This window comes from Triticum urartu, chromosome 1 (assembly GCF_003073215.2).
Source record: "Triticum urartu cultivar G1812 chromosome 1, Tu2.1, whole genome shotgun sequence".
Classification (NCBI taxonomy): domain Eukaryota; kingdom Viridiplantae; phylum Streptophyta; class Magnoliopsida; order Poales; family Poaceae; genus Triticum; species Triticum urartu.
The window spans coordinates 343,115,056-343,134,518 of record NC_053022.1 but is presented as its reverse complement, the minus strand read 5'-3'; positions in this window follow the sequence as shown (position 1 = coordinate 343,134,518).

Here is a 19,463-nt window from a genome sequence, read left to right as displayed (position 1 = left end):
ATATTGTTGATTTCTCTACAGGACCACAACCAGCCGTGTGCTTACTTGCAAAAGCTTCAGAAGGCTGGCTCTGGCATCGATGACTTGGTCATGCAGGCATGAGGAATTTGCACACGCTTGCGAAGAAGAAGCATGTCATCGGCATCGAGAATGTCAAATTCCTCAAGGATCACCTATGTGGAGCCTGTGAAGCTGGGAAGATGACCAAGGCCAAGCATCCAGCGAAGACTATCATGACCACCACTCGCCCATTTGAATTGCTTCACATGGATCTCTTTGGTCCTAATCATTATTATTCTATCTCAAATGAAGCATCTCAATATGGCTTTGTTATTGTTGATGATTATTCTCGTTACACATGGGTACACCTTGTTACTTACGAACATGAAGTGCAGGAAGTCTTCAAACGATTTTCCTCGAGGGCTTCAACCAACTTTGGTGTGAAGATCAAGCACATCAGAAGTGACAATGGCACTGAGTTCAAGAATTCTGGTCTCGATGACTATCTTGATGAACTTGGTATTACTCATGAGTTATCTGCTCCTTACACTCCTCAGCAGAACGGCGTCGTGGAGCGCAAGAACAGGACTCTTGTTGAGATGGCTCGCACTATGCTTGATGAATACAAAACGCCTCGTCGTTTCTGGACTGAGGCAATTGATACTGCATGCCACATCATCAATAGAGTATATCTTCACAAATTCTTCAAAAACACTGCCTATGAACTCCTCACTGATAAGAAACCCAATGTAAGTTATTTCAAAGTCTTCGGTGCTAAATGTTGGGTTAGAGATCCTCATCACAACTCAAAATTTGCACCGAAAGCACAATGGTGCTGAAGAAAACACTGATCAAACTCTTCAATGACAACCAGCTCATCCTCGCATTGCAAAAGAAGTGCAATTTGAAAAGATCATCAATGACATCAAAGCGCCAGGTCCTCTCACACACTCAAAAGCTTCACATTTGTCTAACTTTTGTGGGCAGTATGCTTTTGTCTCTATTACAGAGCCCACTAAGGTAGATGAAGCATTTCTGGAGCCTGAGTGGATTCAGGCCATGCAAGATGAATTACATCAGTTCGAGCTCAACAATGTCTAGGAACTGGTCAAACGTCCAGATCCTCGCAAGCACAATATCATCGGCACAAAGTGGATCTACCGCAACAAGCAAGATGAAAATGGCCTTGTTGTGAGGAATAAGGCACGGCTTGTAGCTCAAGGCTACACACAGGTTGAAGGAATTGATTTCTATGAAACTTTTGCACCTGTTGCTAGACTTGAGGCTATTCACATATTACTTGCTTATGCTAACCATCATGATATCACTCTATATCAAATGGATGTGAAAGGTGCATTCCTCAATGGTAAGCTTGAGGAAGAAGTATATGTTGCTCAACCCCCAGGTTTTGAAGATCGAAAGAATCCTGACAAAGTCTTCAGACTCAACAAGGCCCTCTATGGCCTCAAGCAGGCCCCACGGGCTTGGTATGATACTTTGAAGGAACTCTTCATGAAGAAAGGCTTCAAACCCGGTTCACTCGACCCTACTCTTTTCACTAAATCTTATGATGGTGAATTTTTTGTGTGCCAAGTATATGTTGATGATATTATCTTTGGCTATACTGACCAACGTTATAGTGATGAATTTGCCTATATGATGAGTGAAGAATATCAAATGTCTAGTATGGGAGAGTTGAAATTCTTCTTAGGTCTTCAAATTTGTCAACAACACAATGGCATATTCATATCTTAGGAGAAATACCTCAAGGGTGTACTGAGGAAGTTCGGCATGCAAGATTGCAAAGGCGTCAAAATTCCTATGCCCACAAATGGCCATCTGTGCACTGATGAAAATGGTATTGACTTCGATCATAAGGTATACCGCTCCATGATAGGTTCCTTATTATACTTATGTTCATCTAGGCCAGATATAATGCTTAGTGTTTGCATGTGTGCCCGATTTCAAGCTGCACCGAAGGAATCACACCATAAGGCTGTGAAGCATATTCTTCGATATCTAGCTCACACACCAACACTTGGATTATGGTACCCCAAGGGCTCGGCTTTTGATCTTGTTGGATATTCTGACTCTGACTATGCTGGTGATCGTGTGGATCGCAAGTCAACATCTGGTACATGTCATTTCCTCGGACGATCTTTGGTCTGTTGGTCCTCGAAGAAACAGAACTGCGTATCACTATCTACTGCTGAAGCTGAGTACATTGCCGCTGGTTCTTGCTGTGCCCAATTGCTATGGATGAAGTAAACTCTCAAGGACTATGGCATCAACATGAAGAATGTGCCTCTCTTATGTGACAATGAGAGTGCCATCAAGATTGCTCACAACCTAGTTCAGCACTCGAAGACAAAGCACATTCAGATTCGTCATCATTTTCTTCGTGATCATGTGTTAAAGGGCAACATTTCTATTGAGCATGTGAAGACTGAAGAATAGCTAGCCGATATCTTCACAAAGACCTTGGATGAGAAGAGATTTAGCAAGTTGCGGTGTGAGCTAAATATCCTAGAATCTTTGAATGTTCTTTGAAAAGGACACTCATCCTAACACTTATGCAAAATTGATGACTTAGATGTGCAACACATGAAGAAACGTTTTACTTCAATCAATGAAGAATAACACTCTTAGTGTGAAGAAATTAATGAAGAATTTGATTCTCAGAACCCTACGATAATTTTACGCGGTGTCTGAAATCATCCTTCTTATACGGTGGGTCACGCCACCACCAAAAGTTGAAATTCCTCAAATTATTCATATTCTTCAACTTTGCATAGTCTTCACGGGTTCCGTTGTTTTTCTTAATTGGCCATATATATATGTGTGAGTTTATGTCCTCTACATCATTCACTTATTGCTATTTCTTCAATTTGGTTTTCTGCTAAGTGAATGTGATCGGACCCTTTCCCTCTATGCTATACTCAACCCAATCTGTTCACAAATTCTTCATGTGCGTTCTATTTGAAACTCGTTCAAAATCTTCACTGTGTCCTTGTCAGCTGGAGAAATTGAGACGTACAACTGAGATAGCAGTTGGAACTGGTCTACCAAATCATTGTCTTCACCGAGCTTACTAGTTCTATTTCCTCAACTCTTTCATATCCTCATAACTGTGCTGTATGTTTGTTCATATCTGTGTTTGAAGACTTTGACTGAAGACTTTCTCAATTTCCTCAGATTCAATTTCTTCAGTCTGTTTGTCTTCATCCTGTGTTATCCTGTGATTATGCTTCCTGTACTCTGTGCCTGTCTTCATTTCATCATGATGACTATGCTTGTCTTCTATTATGTTTACCTTTGAGTACTTATTCCGCTGCTAGTAGTTCTTCGCTAAGGAATTTCCTCACCGGCAAATTCCTCAGTGAAGAATTTCAAAAAAATCGCCTATTCACCCCCTCTCTAGTCGATATAACGCACTTTCCAGGCAGCCCCCTTCCAAGAGGGGCAAGCCGCCCGTGCCGATGACCTCTGTCCAAACAGAGGCACCGGACAACCTGCTGGGAGCGCTTGGCGACACTTCCATCGACGAAGAGCACCGCACTATTATGAGTGCGGTGATCAAGAATGTTCGGTCCGCCAAGAGCGGACTGACTGAAGCCTGTGCCAGCCTTCTAACAGGCTTTGAGGTAAGTATTTAAAATATAGGAAAATATTACCGCATAGACAGTAGCCCCTGATGCTCTGTTTGGTGTTCACAAAGAAAAGCCGAATAGAGGATCAAATAATATCTACACGAGTCTAATATAAGTATGTCTGTATGCGTATGCAGGCTTCGCTGCTGACCTCTGCCGCACTGACTACGGAGGTCTCCGCACTGAAGCGGAACCTCGAGCGGTCCGAGAAAGAGCTCGGCCTTGACAATAGGTAGCTCGAGGAGAACAAAGTTAAGTAACACCTTGTCTATATATATATGTGTGTGTGTGTAAAAGATGCAGTTACAAAATGATAGGATCATCATGGATGTGCCAGGGGCCACGACCGAAGTGGCAACCCTGAAGCAAGCGCTGTCCGAGGCCGAAAATAATGCGGCCAAGGAGCGCACCAAGCGGGAAAAACAAGAGGCACGGGTGGGCGAGGTGCAGCAAGAGCTCCAGGTTCTCGTGCAGAAGCATGAGACTTTGGAGCTTGACTCGAAGACGCGAGAGTCCGAGCTTGTCGTGGCCCTCAAGAGCACAAAGAGTGCCAAGGCTGAAGCCCAAAAGACCCTTGAGGAAATTGAGGCGATGAGGAAGATAGCAGCGGGTAAGGCATTCATTATGCAAAGCAAGCATGTGAAAGTAAATTACTTGTTACTTACGTGAGTCCGGAGCTCTCCAGGAGCGTTCGCAGATTTGCCCTGCAGCGTGTCGGATGCCGCAAAGTACTACCAGGCCGAGGAGGGAAGCTCGACGGAGAAGTTGTTCTGGTCTTAGTATACTGGGACCGAATGCCCGATGCCTGTGAGCGACCAGCTGAAGCAAATGGTCGAGCTGCACAAGGCGGCCGAACAAGCCATGAGGGGCCTTATAGTCCGGATGTGGCCTGGCGACTCCCTTCCCAGAAGCTACTTTCGCCTGGTGAGACGGCTTGTGGATGCCTACCCATGGCTAGAAGTCATAAAGCGGTCCGTCTGCATTGAAGGTGCACGCCGGGCTTTTGCCCGTGCGAAGGTGCACTGGGCCAAGATCGACGCCGCGAAGCTGGTGAAGGAGGTGCCGCCGCAGGGCAAGGAGCATCGCCACCCTGAAATGTATTATGAGGGTGTCCTGAAGGGTGCTCGTCTTGTGGCGGACGAGTGTGCGAAGGATGTAATTTTTGAATGAACTTGCTCGTGTGATCCTGTATGATGAAAACTTGTTCATGTGCGCTATGCAATGCTTGTCTGAATTTAAAATGTTACCTTCTGTGCGGCTGTTTATCAAATCTTTGATGTTTTAAATCAAATCAAAACCAATTACAGAAAAATAGAAAAAAAACAGAAATAAAAGAGAGAGAGAGAGAGAGAGATTAACCTGGGCTAACTCACCTGTGTAGTACACCTGGCGGCCCAAGTGGCCGGCCCAGCCCCCAGCGCCCCTTGTCATCTTCCTCCTCTGCCAGGAGGACAACCACGTGTGTGGCGAGCACCGACGCTGCTCTGGCCACCTCCTGCTTCCTCCCCGGACCTTCTAGCGATGCCACGGAGATGCCCCGTGGACCCTCGCTCCTCTCCCTCACTCTCTGCTCTCTCTCCTTCGCCCTCTAGTCCCTTCCATGAGCGCGACCGAGCGCAGGCGTCGCCGCCGACGAGCTCCCCCACGGCCACAGAAATCTCCGAGCCTCTCCGACGCACCCCCGAGCTCTGCCGTGACACCCCGGTCCTCTCCGTCGAGCCACATGACGTCGGACGCCCTGGAGCACCGACGTCGACGCCATATTCGCCCTCTGCACCAACGGCCATCGTCGACCGATTCGTCATCACCAGGCCATCCCCGAGCACGCTGAGATCACCGACGACCTCGCCGTGAGCTCCTCTACCGAACTCCTCGCTCCCCGCCGTCTATTTCCTCCTCTAGCCTCACTAACCACCGCGGCCGAAGCTCGTCGCCGCCATGCCTCGTCGCCGTCGTGGTTAGAGCCACAGTGGCTCGAAGCCAAGCACACTTCTGCGCTCAGCATGGCTCCAGGAGCCTGTAGCGCCCGCCAGCTCCTCCTGCCTTGCACCGTAGCGCCGAACCCGTCGTTGCCCGAGCCCCGGCCGCTGCCACGAGCTCGACTCCGGCGAGCTCACTCCACCGTAGCCTCGCTCACTTGCTCCAATGGATGCGTGAGAGTGCCAGCTCTCTGTAGGTGGTCTCGGCCGCTAATTTGGTCGCCGGAGGGCAAAATTCCGAGCCCCTCCGCCGTCTCGGCCTCGCCGGCGACTCAACGCCGGTGGGATTGACCCTGCTGACCAGGGGTTTGACTCTGCTAACTGAGTTGACTCGGGTGGGCCCAGTTTGACCCCCCCTGGTCTATGACAGATGGGACCCGCCTGCTAATTAAGTTAGGATTAGGACTAACTAAAAATTAGTTAGACTAATGACACTGACACGCGGGACCCACTAGTTAGGTTTGACCTGGACCACCCCGTTGACCTGCTGACGTCACAGTGACGTAGTCCTGACACAGTAACTCTTTTTCTGGATTTATTCTTATACAAGAAATTCCAGAAAATTGCCTAAACTTCTAAAAATCATAGTAATTAAACCGTAGCTCCAAATCAAATAATTTATATATGAAAAATGATCAGAAAAATATAAGCTATCAATCTCCACCATTTTCATGCATGTTGGAACAACTTAAAGTTGCTGTTTAGGACAATCCAATTAAATGGCATTTAAGAAATCACATATGGAGTTTGAATTTGAACTTAGGGTTCAAACCAACTCCATTTAACCTGTTGGTAGTTGCATTAGATGAAAACACAGCATATTAACATGTCATGATCATGCATCATATTGTGCATTGCATTGATTGTGTTCTTTTTGTGTTTCCAGATGGTTGCCCCCTCTCGATAGACGTGTTCCGACGATGAGTTCGATAACACCGATGAAGAGCTATATTATCTTCAGAAGTGCTAGGCAAGCAAAACCCCCTTGTTCATTCCGATACAATCCCACTCTCTCGCTCCTGCTCTGTTTTACTGCATTAGGACAACAACGATTCAACTGTTACATGCTGCGGTAGTTGAACCCCTTTCCTCTGCATGACCTGTCATTGCCACAGTAAATAGATGAAACCCACTAGCATGAGTAGGAGTTGTTTCAGCCCTGATGTGCCTCCTCATTCATGCTTGTTTGTCATGCCTGCTACTGCTTATAGTTGAGTCAGGTCTGATTCATCGGTGATGAATTGGAATGGCGGTGAACATGTCCTACTATGTGTGAGCTAAGTGTGTGAACACGATTCGGTAAAGGTAGCGGTGAGAGGCCATGTAGGAGTACATGGTGGGTTGTCTCATTGAAACTGTCCTCAGGAACTGAGTTCTGTGTTTGTGATCCATGAATAGCTACTACCACTCATTGGGATCCTTAATTGACCCTCTCGACTTATTAACTGCCCTAGTCCTCTGTCCAGGAGTTGCAACTAGTTTCTGGTGTTTATAGGATATGTGTTGGCGGCCGTGCGTAGCACTCACCCTAGGGGTGGGCTATGATGCGGTAGATACACCATGGCACGATGTACCGGGTGCCCGTTTGGTGTCTCGGGAACCCTGCACACATCGTTTGGGGCTGTGAGCGAAACTCCAGCCGGATCTCCTCGTGGATGGAACCCGAATAGGCGATAAACCTGGAATAGAGACTTGTGTGGTTAGTCAGGTCGTGGCTGACTCCCTCGCCAGGCTTCCTCTTGAAGGTTGCCGAGATACACGACATGTACATGGTGGTAAGTGGCGAGAGCGTGTGTGAAGAAGTACACCCCTGCAGGGTTAACATCATCTATTCGAATAGCCGTGTCCGCGGTAAAGGACTTCTGGGTTGCCTATAACAGTTCATAGACAAGTGAAAGTGGATACTCTAAAATGCGCAATATAAGCGTGAGTGCTATGGATGGCGTTCTCGTAGGGAGACGGGAGCAGATCCATAGTGGTGTATTGATATGGTGAATATGTGGACTCGTGTGCGCCACCTCAAAAGAGTAGCTTGCAGTCGTAGTTCAGGTTAGCCACTGAGTCAAAGCTGGCTTGCTGCAGTTAAACTCCACTACCCCTTTGTTGATACCGATGCATATGTAGTTAGTTCTGATGTAAGTCTTGTTGGGTACATTTTTACTCACGTTTGCTTAATTTATGTTTTTGCAGAGAGACTTCAGTCTCGCTAGTAGTTCCACGTGGACTTCAACGTTTAGCTTGTTACCTCAGCTATGATCTTGTGCCCTCGGCAGGATCTGGTAGATAGTCAGGCTTCTCAGCCTATTTCATTTGTAGATGTCTGTACCCAGACATGTTAAGCTTCCGCATGTGCTTTGACTTGTATGCTCTGATGTTGGGTCATGAGACCCATGTTTGACATATCTCGCTCCTCGGAGCCTAATGGATAAATACTTTGAGTCGTAGAGTTTTGTTGTGATGCCATGTTGTATTTGCACATATCGAGCATATTGTGTGTATGTTATTGAAATGCTTGGTATGTGTGGGATTCGACAATCTAGTTGTTTATCCTTGGTAGCCTCTCTTATGGGGAAATGTAGTCTGGTGTTTCCACTCAGCCTTGGTGGTCTGCTACAGCCCGGTTTACCGGAGTCCTGCTAGCCCAGTACTACTGCTCCGGAACACTTAGACTGGCCGGCATGTGATTCACTTCGTTCCTGTGTCTGGCCCTTCGGGGAAATGTCACGCGGTGACTTCCGGAGTCCTGCTAGCCTGCTACAGCCCGGGTTCCCGGAGTCCTATTAGCCCAGTTGCTACAGCCCGGATTCACACACTGATGACCGACATGTTCGATGTTGTTTCATGTATGCCTGCCCCCGTAAGTTAGTGCCACTTTGGGTTCACGACTAGTCACGTCGTCTCGGGTTCTTTGTCATATGGATGCTAGCGACACTATCATATACGTGAGCCAAAAGGTGCAAACGGTCCCGAGCCAGGTAAGGTGGCACCCGTGGAATACCATGCGTGAGGCCGCAAAGTGATATGAAGTGTTACATGCTAGATCAGTGTGATTTAGGATCGGGTTCCTGACAGCTTTGGTATCAGAGCCTGACTGCCTGTAGGATTACCAAGCCAAAGTGGTCGAAGTTGTGTCTAGAAATGCTTTAGTTATGTAGGGGAATTGATTGTGGAAGGCAACGTAAGGCTCTTTTACTCCTTTGCCTTATGGCCTTCTGATATGAGTCATCCTCTTCTCTTCTAGGGGGATTAAGAACTAGGCCTTCTCATCTATCTATCAGGATGACGTGTTACTAATCCATAGACTTATAGGATTGATGGATTCAATTCTCAGTTCAGTTCCTACTATTTTTGTGTGTTGACACTTGATCTCAGAACTTTGATATTGTGATGTTAAGTGGTTATGCCACCATTTTGCAGGATGTCTCAAATCATTTTGAGCATTTACAGCCGTTATGCTGTCCGAGTCATCCCAGGTTTCTAAACAATCTGATGCATTTGTAAAGTCCTTCTTCCCGTTTTCGATGTTCCTTTGGGTCAGATTAAGCACACTAATCGGTCCGTTGAGGTACTATGTTGCCTCGACATATATGTTGGAGCTACTATTATGATCCTAGGTGTTTTAGGGAGTCACCTAGTGATCTAGCCATGTTTTTCGTTCCCAGTGTGATGATTCTGGCCATCATTCCCGAAAGCATACAGTGATGCCATTTAGTAGTAGGTATTCTATTCCTGGGTTCTTGAACCCGAGATTCACCCTACTTACCTTGTCTTGATAGTGTTTGCTAGTTCCTTTAAGATATTAGTAACCTTTGCGATAGTCCTCGAGGTCCGTGGTACAACGTTCTTCCAATACCATGAACCAATATGGCAGGAGTTCTCTTGAACCAAAAGATCGCAACAGGAGTGCTCTCGATGAGTTCTCCATTCTATATTGTGACTCTGCCAGTTCAACATTTCCCCATGGATTATCCGGAAGAAATAACATGCTAATCCATGCATCCATAACTCAGAAAATTATATGTTCCTTTGAGTTGTCCCTCTTTATTTGTATTCTGACCCTCGTCCATCAATTGATAGTCAGGAGTAGTTGTGCATTCGTGTTATCGATGCTTATTATTGTTGTGGTCCGTCGAGCTGTTCTATTACAGAATGACTAGGAGAAACAAACTCTAGTACCTCATCCATATCTAGGATTGGGTCAAAGCAGTTGTATTCCACAGATCAAAATGTCAATCCACCTTTTGATTCTGTTCTACCCTGAAGTATTGCCCTCTTTATGTCAGGAATATCATAGGAATTGCACAACCTCATATGAACTCTTGATACAGTGATACTTCTCGCCATCATTATTCATTCCTCGGTCCTGTGTTGTTGTAACCGGAATGCCGACAAGTAAACTGTGATGTGTGAAATCAATACTCCTAGCAACCCTGTTGCTTGGTAGATAATGGACAATAATCTTATCCTTAGCGTGTTGATTATTGAATCATCACCCTAAGGTTTATCGTGCTACCTAGTCCTTATTTCCGATGCACTTTTCGATCAATGAGTTAGGATAGTGTCAATCCTTGCTTATTTGATCATATCGTCTTGCCCTGAAAAGAAAGATTGTTCTCGATCTTAGTGACATATCTGTGGTTCGTGATTTTCCGTATATCTTCTCGGAAGTATAACCAGGTTGTCACCTGACCGCTATGTTGAGTTCGTGATCAAGTTGGTTTCTTATAAACCACCCCTTTCTCCAAGAATCTGTGTTGGATACCCCTGAGCTAGTTGGTTAAGCTAAACAACAACTTGGAGAGTTGGAAGATAAAATCTTGTCCGACTTAGTTCATTTTAAGGGATATCTTGTATGTGTGTTGAAGAAAGATGGTATTTTCATCGATTGACCCTCATGATCAGTGAATGGACCTATCATCTTATCCAATCTTTGATTCGAGTATGGGCTATCCTCAAATCAAATCAGAACAAACGATATTCGTAATGTTGTCTTACTCGTGGTTGTTTCTTTGAGCATACACCATTATATATTTTGGGTCTGACCAATGCTATCACCTTGTTCACATAACTGTGGAATTCCACTTATATGGAAACCTGGATGAATTGTTGTTGAGCCCATCAGCAACATTTTTATCTCCTCCATGATTCGTGTTGAACATCCCTCCAGTGTTGGAAACTTCTAAAAGCATTATCTTCATGTCCTGTTCACGAAGCATATGTTGGATGAAAGAAGCGACTTTCTCTGATTCATGTGCATTTGGTGCAAGTTTCTGCTGTGAGTTCGAGAATGATTGTTTTTGTTTCCTCTGGCACCATCCCAAGTCAGTCATGCATGTGCGAAGTATGCTATGGTTTGACAGGCTCGCTACCTCCATTCTATATGTGTTCCCTAGCACACCAAGCCACTGAATGACTTGTTCAAGGAGAAGAAGTTCCTTCTTAAGAGCATGCCTTATGCAAGGACTTTGATATCCTCGATGATGGCTCCCCACCTAAACTCGGTAGTGTTTTATTATAAGACTACTACGTGGTCATGCTTGTCTGGGACAGCGTGTTTACATGTGTGTAGTAGAACCCGCTCATGTTTTGGAGCTTGCTATCGTAGTTCATTTCCTGAGAATCTTGCAACGTCATCTCGTCGATTTGTGTTGCAACTCTTCTTTTCGGACACGTGAGTTTGAAGTTTCCTATTTCTAACCAGATTTGAATCTCAGGCAGATATGATGGTTGGAACACTCCCAACATTTGCATTTTGTTCCCAGCTTGCACCGCCATTGTGCCAATTCCCATGAGCTGCCCTCTCAGTAATTTTTGTTTAGGATCATTTTCAAAAGTGTTCCTATCATGGGTCCCATCCATTTCCGATGATAAGCAAAATCATCCATCGTGTTGTCTTCAACAAGGTAGTCCACATCATCCATTCGATTTCGGATGTGCCATTCCTTTGAACTTCGCCAAACGATCGATTGTGATTGCCTTAGGCTGGTATAAAGAGTTTCAATGATCTAGATATCAAAAGTAATTCTTTTTTCCATTTAGGGGAATAACTCCACAAGTCACCTCCCCCAAGGTGCCCCGTTATGGGATCATGGCAATTATTTCCTCGCCACCTTGACCCCATTCACCATCCTCTCAAGCGTGGAATTGTTGCCTACCAAATTAAACCCCGTCATCTGTTCTCCCATCCCTTTCGAGCTGTGTTTGAATGTCTCAGCTCGAGAGATGTTGCTATGTCTCATTCCGTGAGTTGATCCTGCGTTGTTCGATCTTCGAGAAGATCGATCCTTCTAGAGTTTCCTCTTCCTCTCGTTGCCATGTTCACTGGAGTTCTCAGAACAAGACTATGAGACAAAGATGGTGACGAATCAATGTTCTTACAAAGTGCAACCTGAATCATGAAGACTGTGTTAGTTTGCATTTCCCCTTCATCTTACCCTATGCTTGAATCTCGGGACAAGATTCTTGTTTAGTAGGGGTGAGTTGTCACAGCCCTAGTTTAGCCATTGCTTGTCCTTGCATGATCATCATGTCTAAATTCTAAAATTTGAATTGAGGGAATTTTCAAAGCCTCAGGAACCTTTTAAAAATAATCAACATTTAACTCTCATCAAATGAGTCCAAATAAATGTTCCTGTTACTCTGTGAAAATATTGGTACGAGGTAAAATTCAAACCAATATTTTTGGAATCACAGAAATATTTATTTTGGGCCTTTGACTTAAATCAATGACATATTTGAGTTGAATTTATTTCTGTTATATAAGAAATAAAGTTCAAATATTTTTCTAAGTTGCTTGTGACCTTGGACTAGTTTCTAAGCTCACATAACAATTTACAGAAAGTTCAAAAATGATTTGATGTTTTAAATCAAATCCAAACCAATTACAGAAAAATAGAAAAAAACAGAAATAAAAGAGAGAGAGAGAGAGAGAGAGAGAGAGACTAACCTGGGCCAACTCACTTGTGCAGTCCACCTGGCGGCCCAAGTGGCTGGCCCAGCCCCCCAGCGCCCCTTGTCATCTTCCTCCTCTGCCAGGAGGACAACCACGTGTGTGGCGAGCGCCGACGCTGCTCTGGCCACCTCTTGCTTCCTCCCCGGACCTTCTAGCGATGCCACGGAGACGCCCCGTGGCCCCTCGCTCCTCTCCCTCACTCTCTGCTCTCTCTCCTTCGCCTTCTAGTCCCTTCCATGAGCGCGACCGAGCGCAGCCGTCGCCGCCGACGAGCTCCCCCACGGCCACAGCCATCTTCGAGCCTCTCCGACGCGCCCCCGAGCTCCGCCGTGACGCCCCGGTCCTCTCCGTCGAGCCACATGACGCCGGACACCCTGGAGCACCGTCATCGACGCCACCTTCGCCCTCTGCACCGACGGCCGTCGTCGACCGATTCGTCATCACCAGGCCATCCCCGAGCACGCTGAGATCACCGACGGCCTCGCCGTGAGCTCCTATACCGAACCCCTCACTCCCCGCCGTCTGTTTCCTCCTCTAGCCTCACTAACCACCGCGGCCGAAGCTCGTCGCCGCCGTGCCTCGTCGCCGTCGTGGCTAGAGCCACAGTGGCTCGAAGCCAAGCACACCTCTGCGCTCAGCATGGCTCCAGGAGCCCGTAGCGCCCACCAGCTCCTCCTGCCTTGCACCGTAGCGCCGAACCCATCGTTGCCCGAGCCCCGGCCGCCGCCACGAGCTTGACTCCGGTGAGCTCACTCCACCGCAGCCTCTCTCGCTTGCTCCAATGGATGCGCGAGAGTGCCAGCTCTTTGTAGGTGGTCTCGGCCGCTAATTTGGTCGCTAGAGGGCAAAATCCGAGCCCCTCCGCCGTCTCGGCCTCGCCGGCGATTCAACGCTGGCGGGATTGACCCTGCTGACCAGGGGTTTGACCCTGCTGACTGAGTTGACCTGGGTGGGCCCAGTTTGACCCCCCTGGTCTATGACAGATGGGACCCGCCTGCTAATTAAGTTAGGATTAGGACTAACTAAAAATTAGTTAGACTAATGACACTGACACGCAGGACCCACTGGTCAGGTTTGACATGGACCACCCCGTTGACCTGCTGACGCCACAGTGACGTAGTCCTGACGTAGTAACTCTTTTTCTGGATTTATTCTTATACAGGAAATTCTAGAAAATTGCCTAAACTTCTAAAAATCATAGTAATTCAACCATAGCTCCAAATCAAATAATTTATATATGAAAAATGATCAGAAAAATCTAAGCTATCCATCTGTACCATTTTAATGCATGTTGGAACAACTTAAAGTTGCTGTTTAGGACAATCCAATTAAATGGCATTTAAGAAATCACATATGGAGTTTGAATTTGAACTTAGGGTTCAAACCAACTCCATTTAACATGTTGCTAGTTGCATTAGCTGAAAACACAGCATATTGACATGTCATGATCATGCATCATATTGTGCATTGCATTGATTGTGTTCTTTTTGTGTTTCCAGATGGTTGTCCCCTCTCGATAGACGTGTTCCGACGATGAGTTCGATAACACCGATGAAGAGCTATATTATCTTCAGAAGTGCTAGGCAAGCAAAACCCCCTTGTTCATTCTGATACAATCCCACTCTCTCGCTCCTGCTCTGTTTTACTGCATTAGGACAACAACGATTCAACTGTTACATGCTGCGGTAGTTGAACCCCTTTCCTCTGCATGACCTGTCATTGCCACAGTAAATAGATGAAACCCACTAGCATGAGTAGGAGTTGTTTCAGCCCTGATGTGCCTCCTCATTCATGCTTGTTTGTCATGCCTGCTACTGCTTATAGTTGAGTCAGGTCTGATTCATCGGTGATGAATTGGAATGGCGGTGAACATGTCCTACTGTGTGAGCTAAGTGTGTGAACACGATTTGGTAAAGGTAGCGGTGAGAGGCCATGTAGGAGTACATGGTGGGTTGTCTCATTGAAACCATCCTCAGGAACTGAGTTCTGTGTTTGTGGTCCATGAACAGCTACTACCACTCATTGGGATCCTTAATTGACCCTCTCGACTTATTAACTGCCCTGGTCCTCTGTCCAGGAGTTGCAACTAGTTTCTGGTGTTTATAGGATATGTGTTGGCGGCCGTGCATAGCGCTGACCCTAGGGGTGGGCTATGATGCGGTAGATACACCGTGGCACGGTGTACCGGGCGCCCGTTTGGTGTCTCGGGAACCATGCACACATCGTTTGGGGCTGTGAGCGAAACTTCAGCCGGATCTCCTCGCGGATGGAACCCGAATAGGCGATAAACCTGGACTAGAGACTTGTGTGGTTAGTCAGGTCATGGCCGACTCCCTCGCTAGGCTTCCGCTTGAAGGTTGCCGAGATACACGATGTGTACATGGTGGTAAGTGGCGAGAGCGTGTGTGAAGAAGTACACCCCTGTAGGGTTAACATCATCTATTCGAATAGCCGTGTCCGCGGTAAAGGACTTCTGGGTTGCCTATAACAGTTCATAGACAAGTGAAAGTGGATACTCTAAAATGCGCAATATAAGCGTGAGTGCTATGGATGGCGTTCTCGTAGGGAGACGGGAGCGGATCCATAGTGGTGTATTGATATGGTGAATATGTGGACTCGTGTGCGCCACCTCAAAAGAGTTGCTTGCGGTCGTAGTTCAGGTTAGCCACTGAGTCAAAGCTGGCTTGCTGCAGTTAAACTCCACTACCCCTTTGTTGATACCGATGCATATGTAGTTAGTTCTGATGTAAGTCTTGTTGGGTACATTTGTACTCACGTTTGCTTAATTTATGTTTTTGTAGAGAGACTTCAGTCTCGCTAGTAGTTCCACGTGGACTTTGACGTTTAGCTTGTTACCTCAGCTACGATCTTGTGCCCTCGGCAAGATCTGGTAGATAGTCAGGCTTCTCAGCCTATTTCATTTGTAGATGTCTGTACCCAGACATGTTAAGCTTCCGCATGTGCTTTGACTTGTATGCTCTGAATGTTGGGTCATGAGACCCATGTTTGATATATCTCGCTCCTCGGAGCCTAATGAATAAATACTTTGAGTCATAGAGTTTTGTTGTGATGCCATGTTGTATTTGCACATATCGAGCATATTGTGTGTATGTTATTGAAATGCTTGGTATGTGTGGGATCCGACAATCTAGTTGTTTATCCTTGGTAGCCTCTCTTATGGGGAAATGTAGTCTGGTGTTTCCACTGAGCCTTGGTAGTCTGCTACAGCCCGGTTTACCGGAGTCCTGCTAGCCCAGTACTACTGCTCCGGAACACTTAGACTGGCCGGCATGTGATTCACTTCGTTCCTGTGTCTGTCCCTTCGGGGAAATGTCACACGGTGACTTCCAGAGTCCTGCTAGCCTGCTACAGCCCGGGTTCCCGGAGTCCTGTTAGCCCAGTTGCTACAGCCCAGATTCACACGCTGATGACCGACATGTTTGATGTTGTTCCATGTATGCCTGTCCCCGTAAGTTAGTGCCACTTTGGGTTCACGACTAGTCATGTCGGCCCGGGTTCTCTGTCATATGGATGCTAGCGACACTATCATATACGTGAGCCAAAAGGCGCAAACGATCCCGGGCCAGGTAAGGTGGCACCCGTGGAATACCGTGCGTGAGGCTGCAAAGTGATATGAAGTGTTACATGCTAGATGAGTGTGACTTAGGATCGGGGTCCTAACAGCCGGCATTTGGCCCAAAACATGGTAGCCAGTTAATGGACCGGCCTACTAGGGTCCTCAAAATCTTGTGGGCCTACAGCTGGGCCGACCCATTAATGTCGGCGAAATCTCGTGGCCCTTTAGCTGGGCCGGCCCATTATGATCCACAAGAATCTTGTGGGCCTTTACCTGGGCCGGCCCATTATGGCACACAAAAATCTTGTGGGCCTTTACCTGGGCTGGCCCATTATGGCCCGCAAAATCTTGTGGGCCTTTAGCTGGGCCAGCCCATTATGGTCCGCAAAATCTCGTGGGCCTTTAGCTGGGCCGGCCCATTATGGTTCGCAAAATCTTATGGGCCTTCAGTTGGGCCGGCCCATTTAAACTTGATGGGTCGGTCCACGTGTCAACATATCATAGGCGCGTCTCGCCCATTGGATGAGTGACACCTGTGCCAACGCGGACCTGACACATGTCTCCTCCAGCCAGTGATGATTTTACACGTGGAAAATCCCCATTGGTCGGGGTTGTTAACGGGTTATTGGATCCAAAACCCGACCCGATTGCTTAACGGCATTCCGTTACGGTGGATGCCACGTGTCGGTCACCCTTGACGAAAGCACTTCTGTGACGCGCGATTTATCGTCATGGAAGTGGACACTTCTGTGATGATAATTTTGGTAATGTCATGGAACACTTCTACGACAACACAGGTATGACTATCTTGATTCTGTCATAAATTTGTCATGGATGTACATGCATGACAAAAAACGCGACCTACAGTGACAAACACGTATCATCACGGAAGTGTATTTTTTTGTAGTGAAAGCAATAGCAACAAATTAAACGATCATCGTGCTAAGCTAACGGATGGGTCAAGTCAATCACATCATTCTCTAATGATGTGATCCCATTTAATCAAATGACAACTCATGTCTATGGTTAGGAAACATAACCATCATTGATTCAACAAGCTAGTCAAGTAGAGGCAAACTAGTGACACTCTATTTGTCTATGTATTCACACATGTACTAAGTTTTCGGTTAATACAATTCTAGCATGAATAATAAACATTTATCATGATATAAGGAAATATAAATAACAACTTTATTATTGCCTCTAGGGCATATTTCCTTCAGCACCACCACCCCTCCATAATATATCTCCCTTTAATAAATGCAGTTTGGGTAGTAGAAATCACAGGGGACACACATTTACTCAATCTATTCGTTATCACCTTAGTGCTTATTTTGAAACTGGCATTCAGAACACAGATGCATCTAAACTTCTGAATTTGTTTTGCATCTCCAGTTTCGGGGACAGTGTGATAATACCATAACTCAACTGGCTATATCTAAAGTACCATTAGCAAAGTCATCAATTAAAACTTTCAAGTCTCATTTAACTAAATCCCAAAATTCCTGGTAAAATGCAGCAGGGAAACCATCTGACCCTGGACATGTATTGGTCAGTTGGATGAGTATTTTCTTTTTGAAAAGGAGGTTGAAACCCCCGGCCTCGGCATGCATGCTTGTGATTCACACAACTAATTTTCATTAATTATTGAACAGAGTATAGAACAAATGCAACCATCCGCGAATCATTACAAGGTATGAGACACCTAAAAGTAAGTCTACATCTTTCGCAACAACACCTTCAAAAGGGATACACATTCTCGCGTCATCATCGACATGTTCGGCCTAAGACGCCTAGACAAGGATTTTCATTTGGTTGCCAAGACCAATCAATGAAGGCTGGCACAATAACAAGTAGACAATGCATCTAGTAAGATAATGTCGCAAGTTCGTCGCTGGTGAGTCCAACCAATAAATGTTAGAACAAGAGTTTCACTCTGGACATGAAGCGATGTTCCAATAAGCATCTTTCACTAGACAATTGCATCCGCCAAAACTCCAAGCCAGGCCAAAAAGGTAGCAACAGATTGGTGGGATGACATCTTCCCAGCTTAGACCACTGTCTTGGCCATCACGGGACAACCCGTGTCTCGGCGTGGATCTGTCCGCTGCCATCCCACATCGGCGCGAGATGCACTGCAACATCCATCATACCATTGGAGGCACTGCTCCGATGCTAGATGTCGGGAAGGTATCACCAGTGTGCCCCAAACTCATCAATGCCAGAAGTTGTCATTGCCGCCATGATCGTGTGCGGTAGTGCGGTCAATCACCCACAACTAATTTAGGGGAACATGTGTGCTAGTACATTTATGTCTGACGGGTGGTGGACAGAAAATTGTGTGTGATCCTTTTGAAATACATATTCTGAGACCCAAGACATGATTAATGACAGCAGAGATCCATGAGTAAAAATATTTCTAACAATACTAAGTCATAATAGACAAAGGTTGCTGACATGGGAAAAATGGGTCTATCAGGTTCTTGGGTAGTTTTCCAAATTGATCTGCAAGTCAATATTTTGCTTTGAATTACCTCATGTCTGTTAGTTGTTAGTATTATCTGCAAGTCAATGATTTTTCCTCAAATCTATGTGTAACTGAACAATTAGTTGCAGATGTATATTAGGCACACACAGGTCAAACACAGTACATAGTTGGTGTTACTCTACCACAGGTCAAACATCAATTTTTTCAAAGGGAGTTTCAAGCGCGGACGTATATCAGGGAGTGAATTGCAAAAAACCACCACATTTTAAGTTCAATCCCAGATTTGCTACCACATTCCTTGGCCGCGCCAAAAATCTACCAGTATCCTTGCTAATTTTCTCAATAAACCCTAATGACCTATTTGAACCACTTAATCAGATTTCTGACCGGTTTTTTTAACATGATTTCTGACCGGTTGGTCCCACCTGTAAGCGCTGACTCGGCACTGAAAGTCAAATCTGTTTGTTTGACAATTACATTAGACGTGAGGTCCACATGTAAGTGTTAGCACTACTATGTCACAAAACACTTTTCTGTTTGCGGCATTTTCTCAAACGTGTTGCGTGCATTCGTGCTGCAGAGCTCGCGTACACCGAGGGAATCGCCGACGGATAGGTTGTTGTTGTTCCCGCTACTGGATGGAAGGCGAACCCCATGGACACTCACCGTGCACCTCCCGCCATTTCCCCGCACACGTCATCATCCGTTCCGGCTGGCCGCCATGGCCACGATCGTGCGCATGACCCCGCGGAGCTGGGCAGCAAGGAGGACGGAACGGAGTGGGAGGACGGTCGGTGTTCTCCGGTGGCGTGGCCGG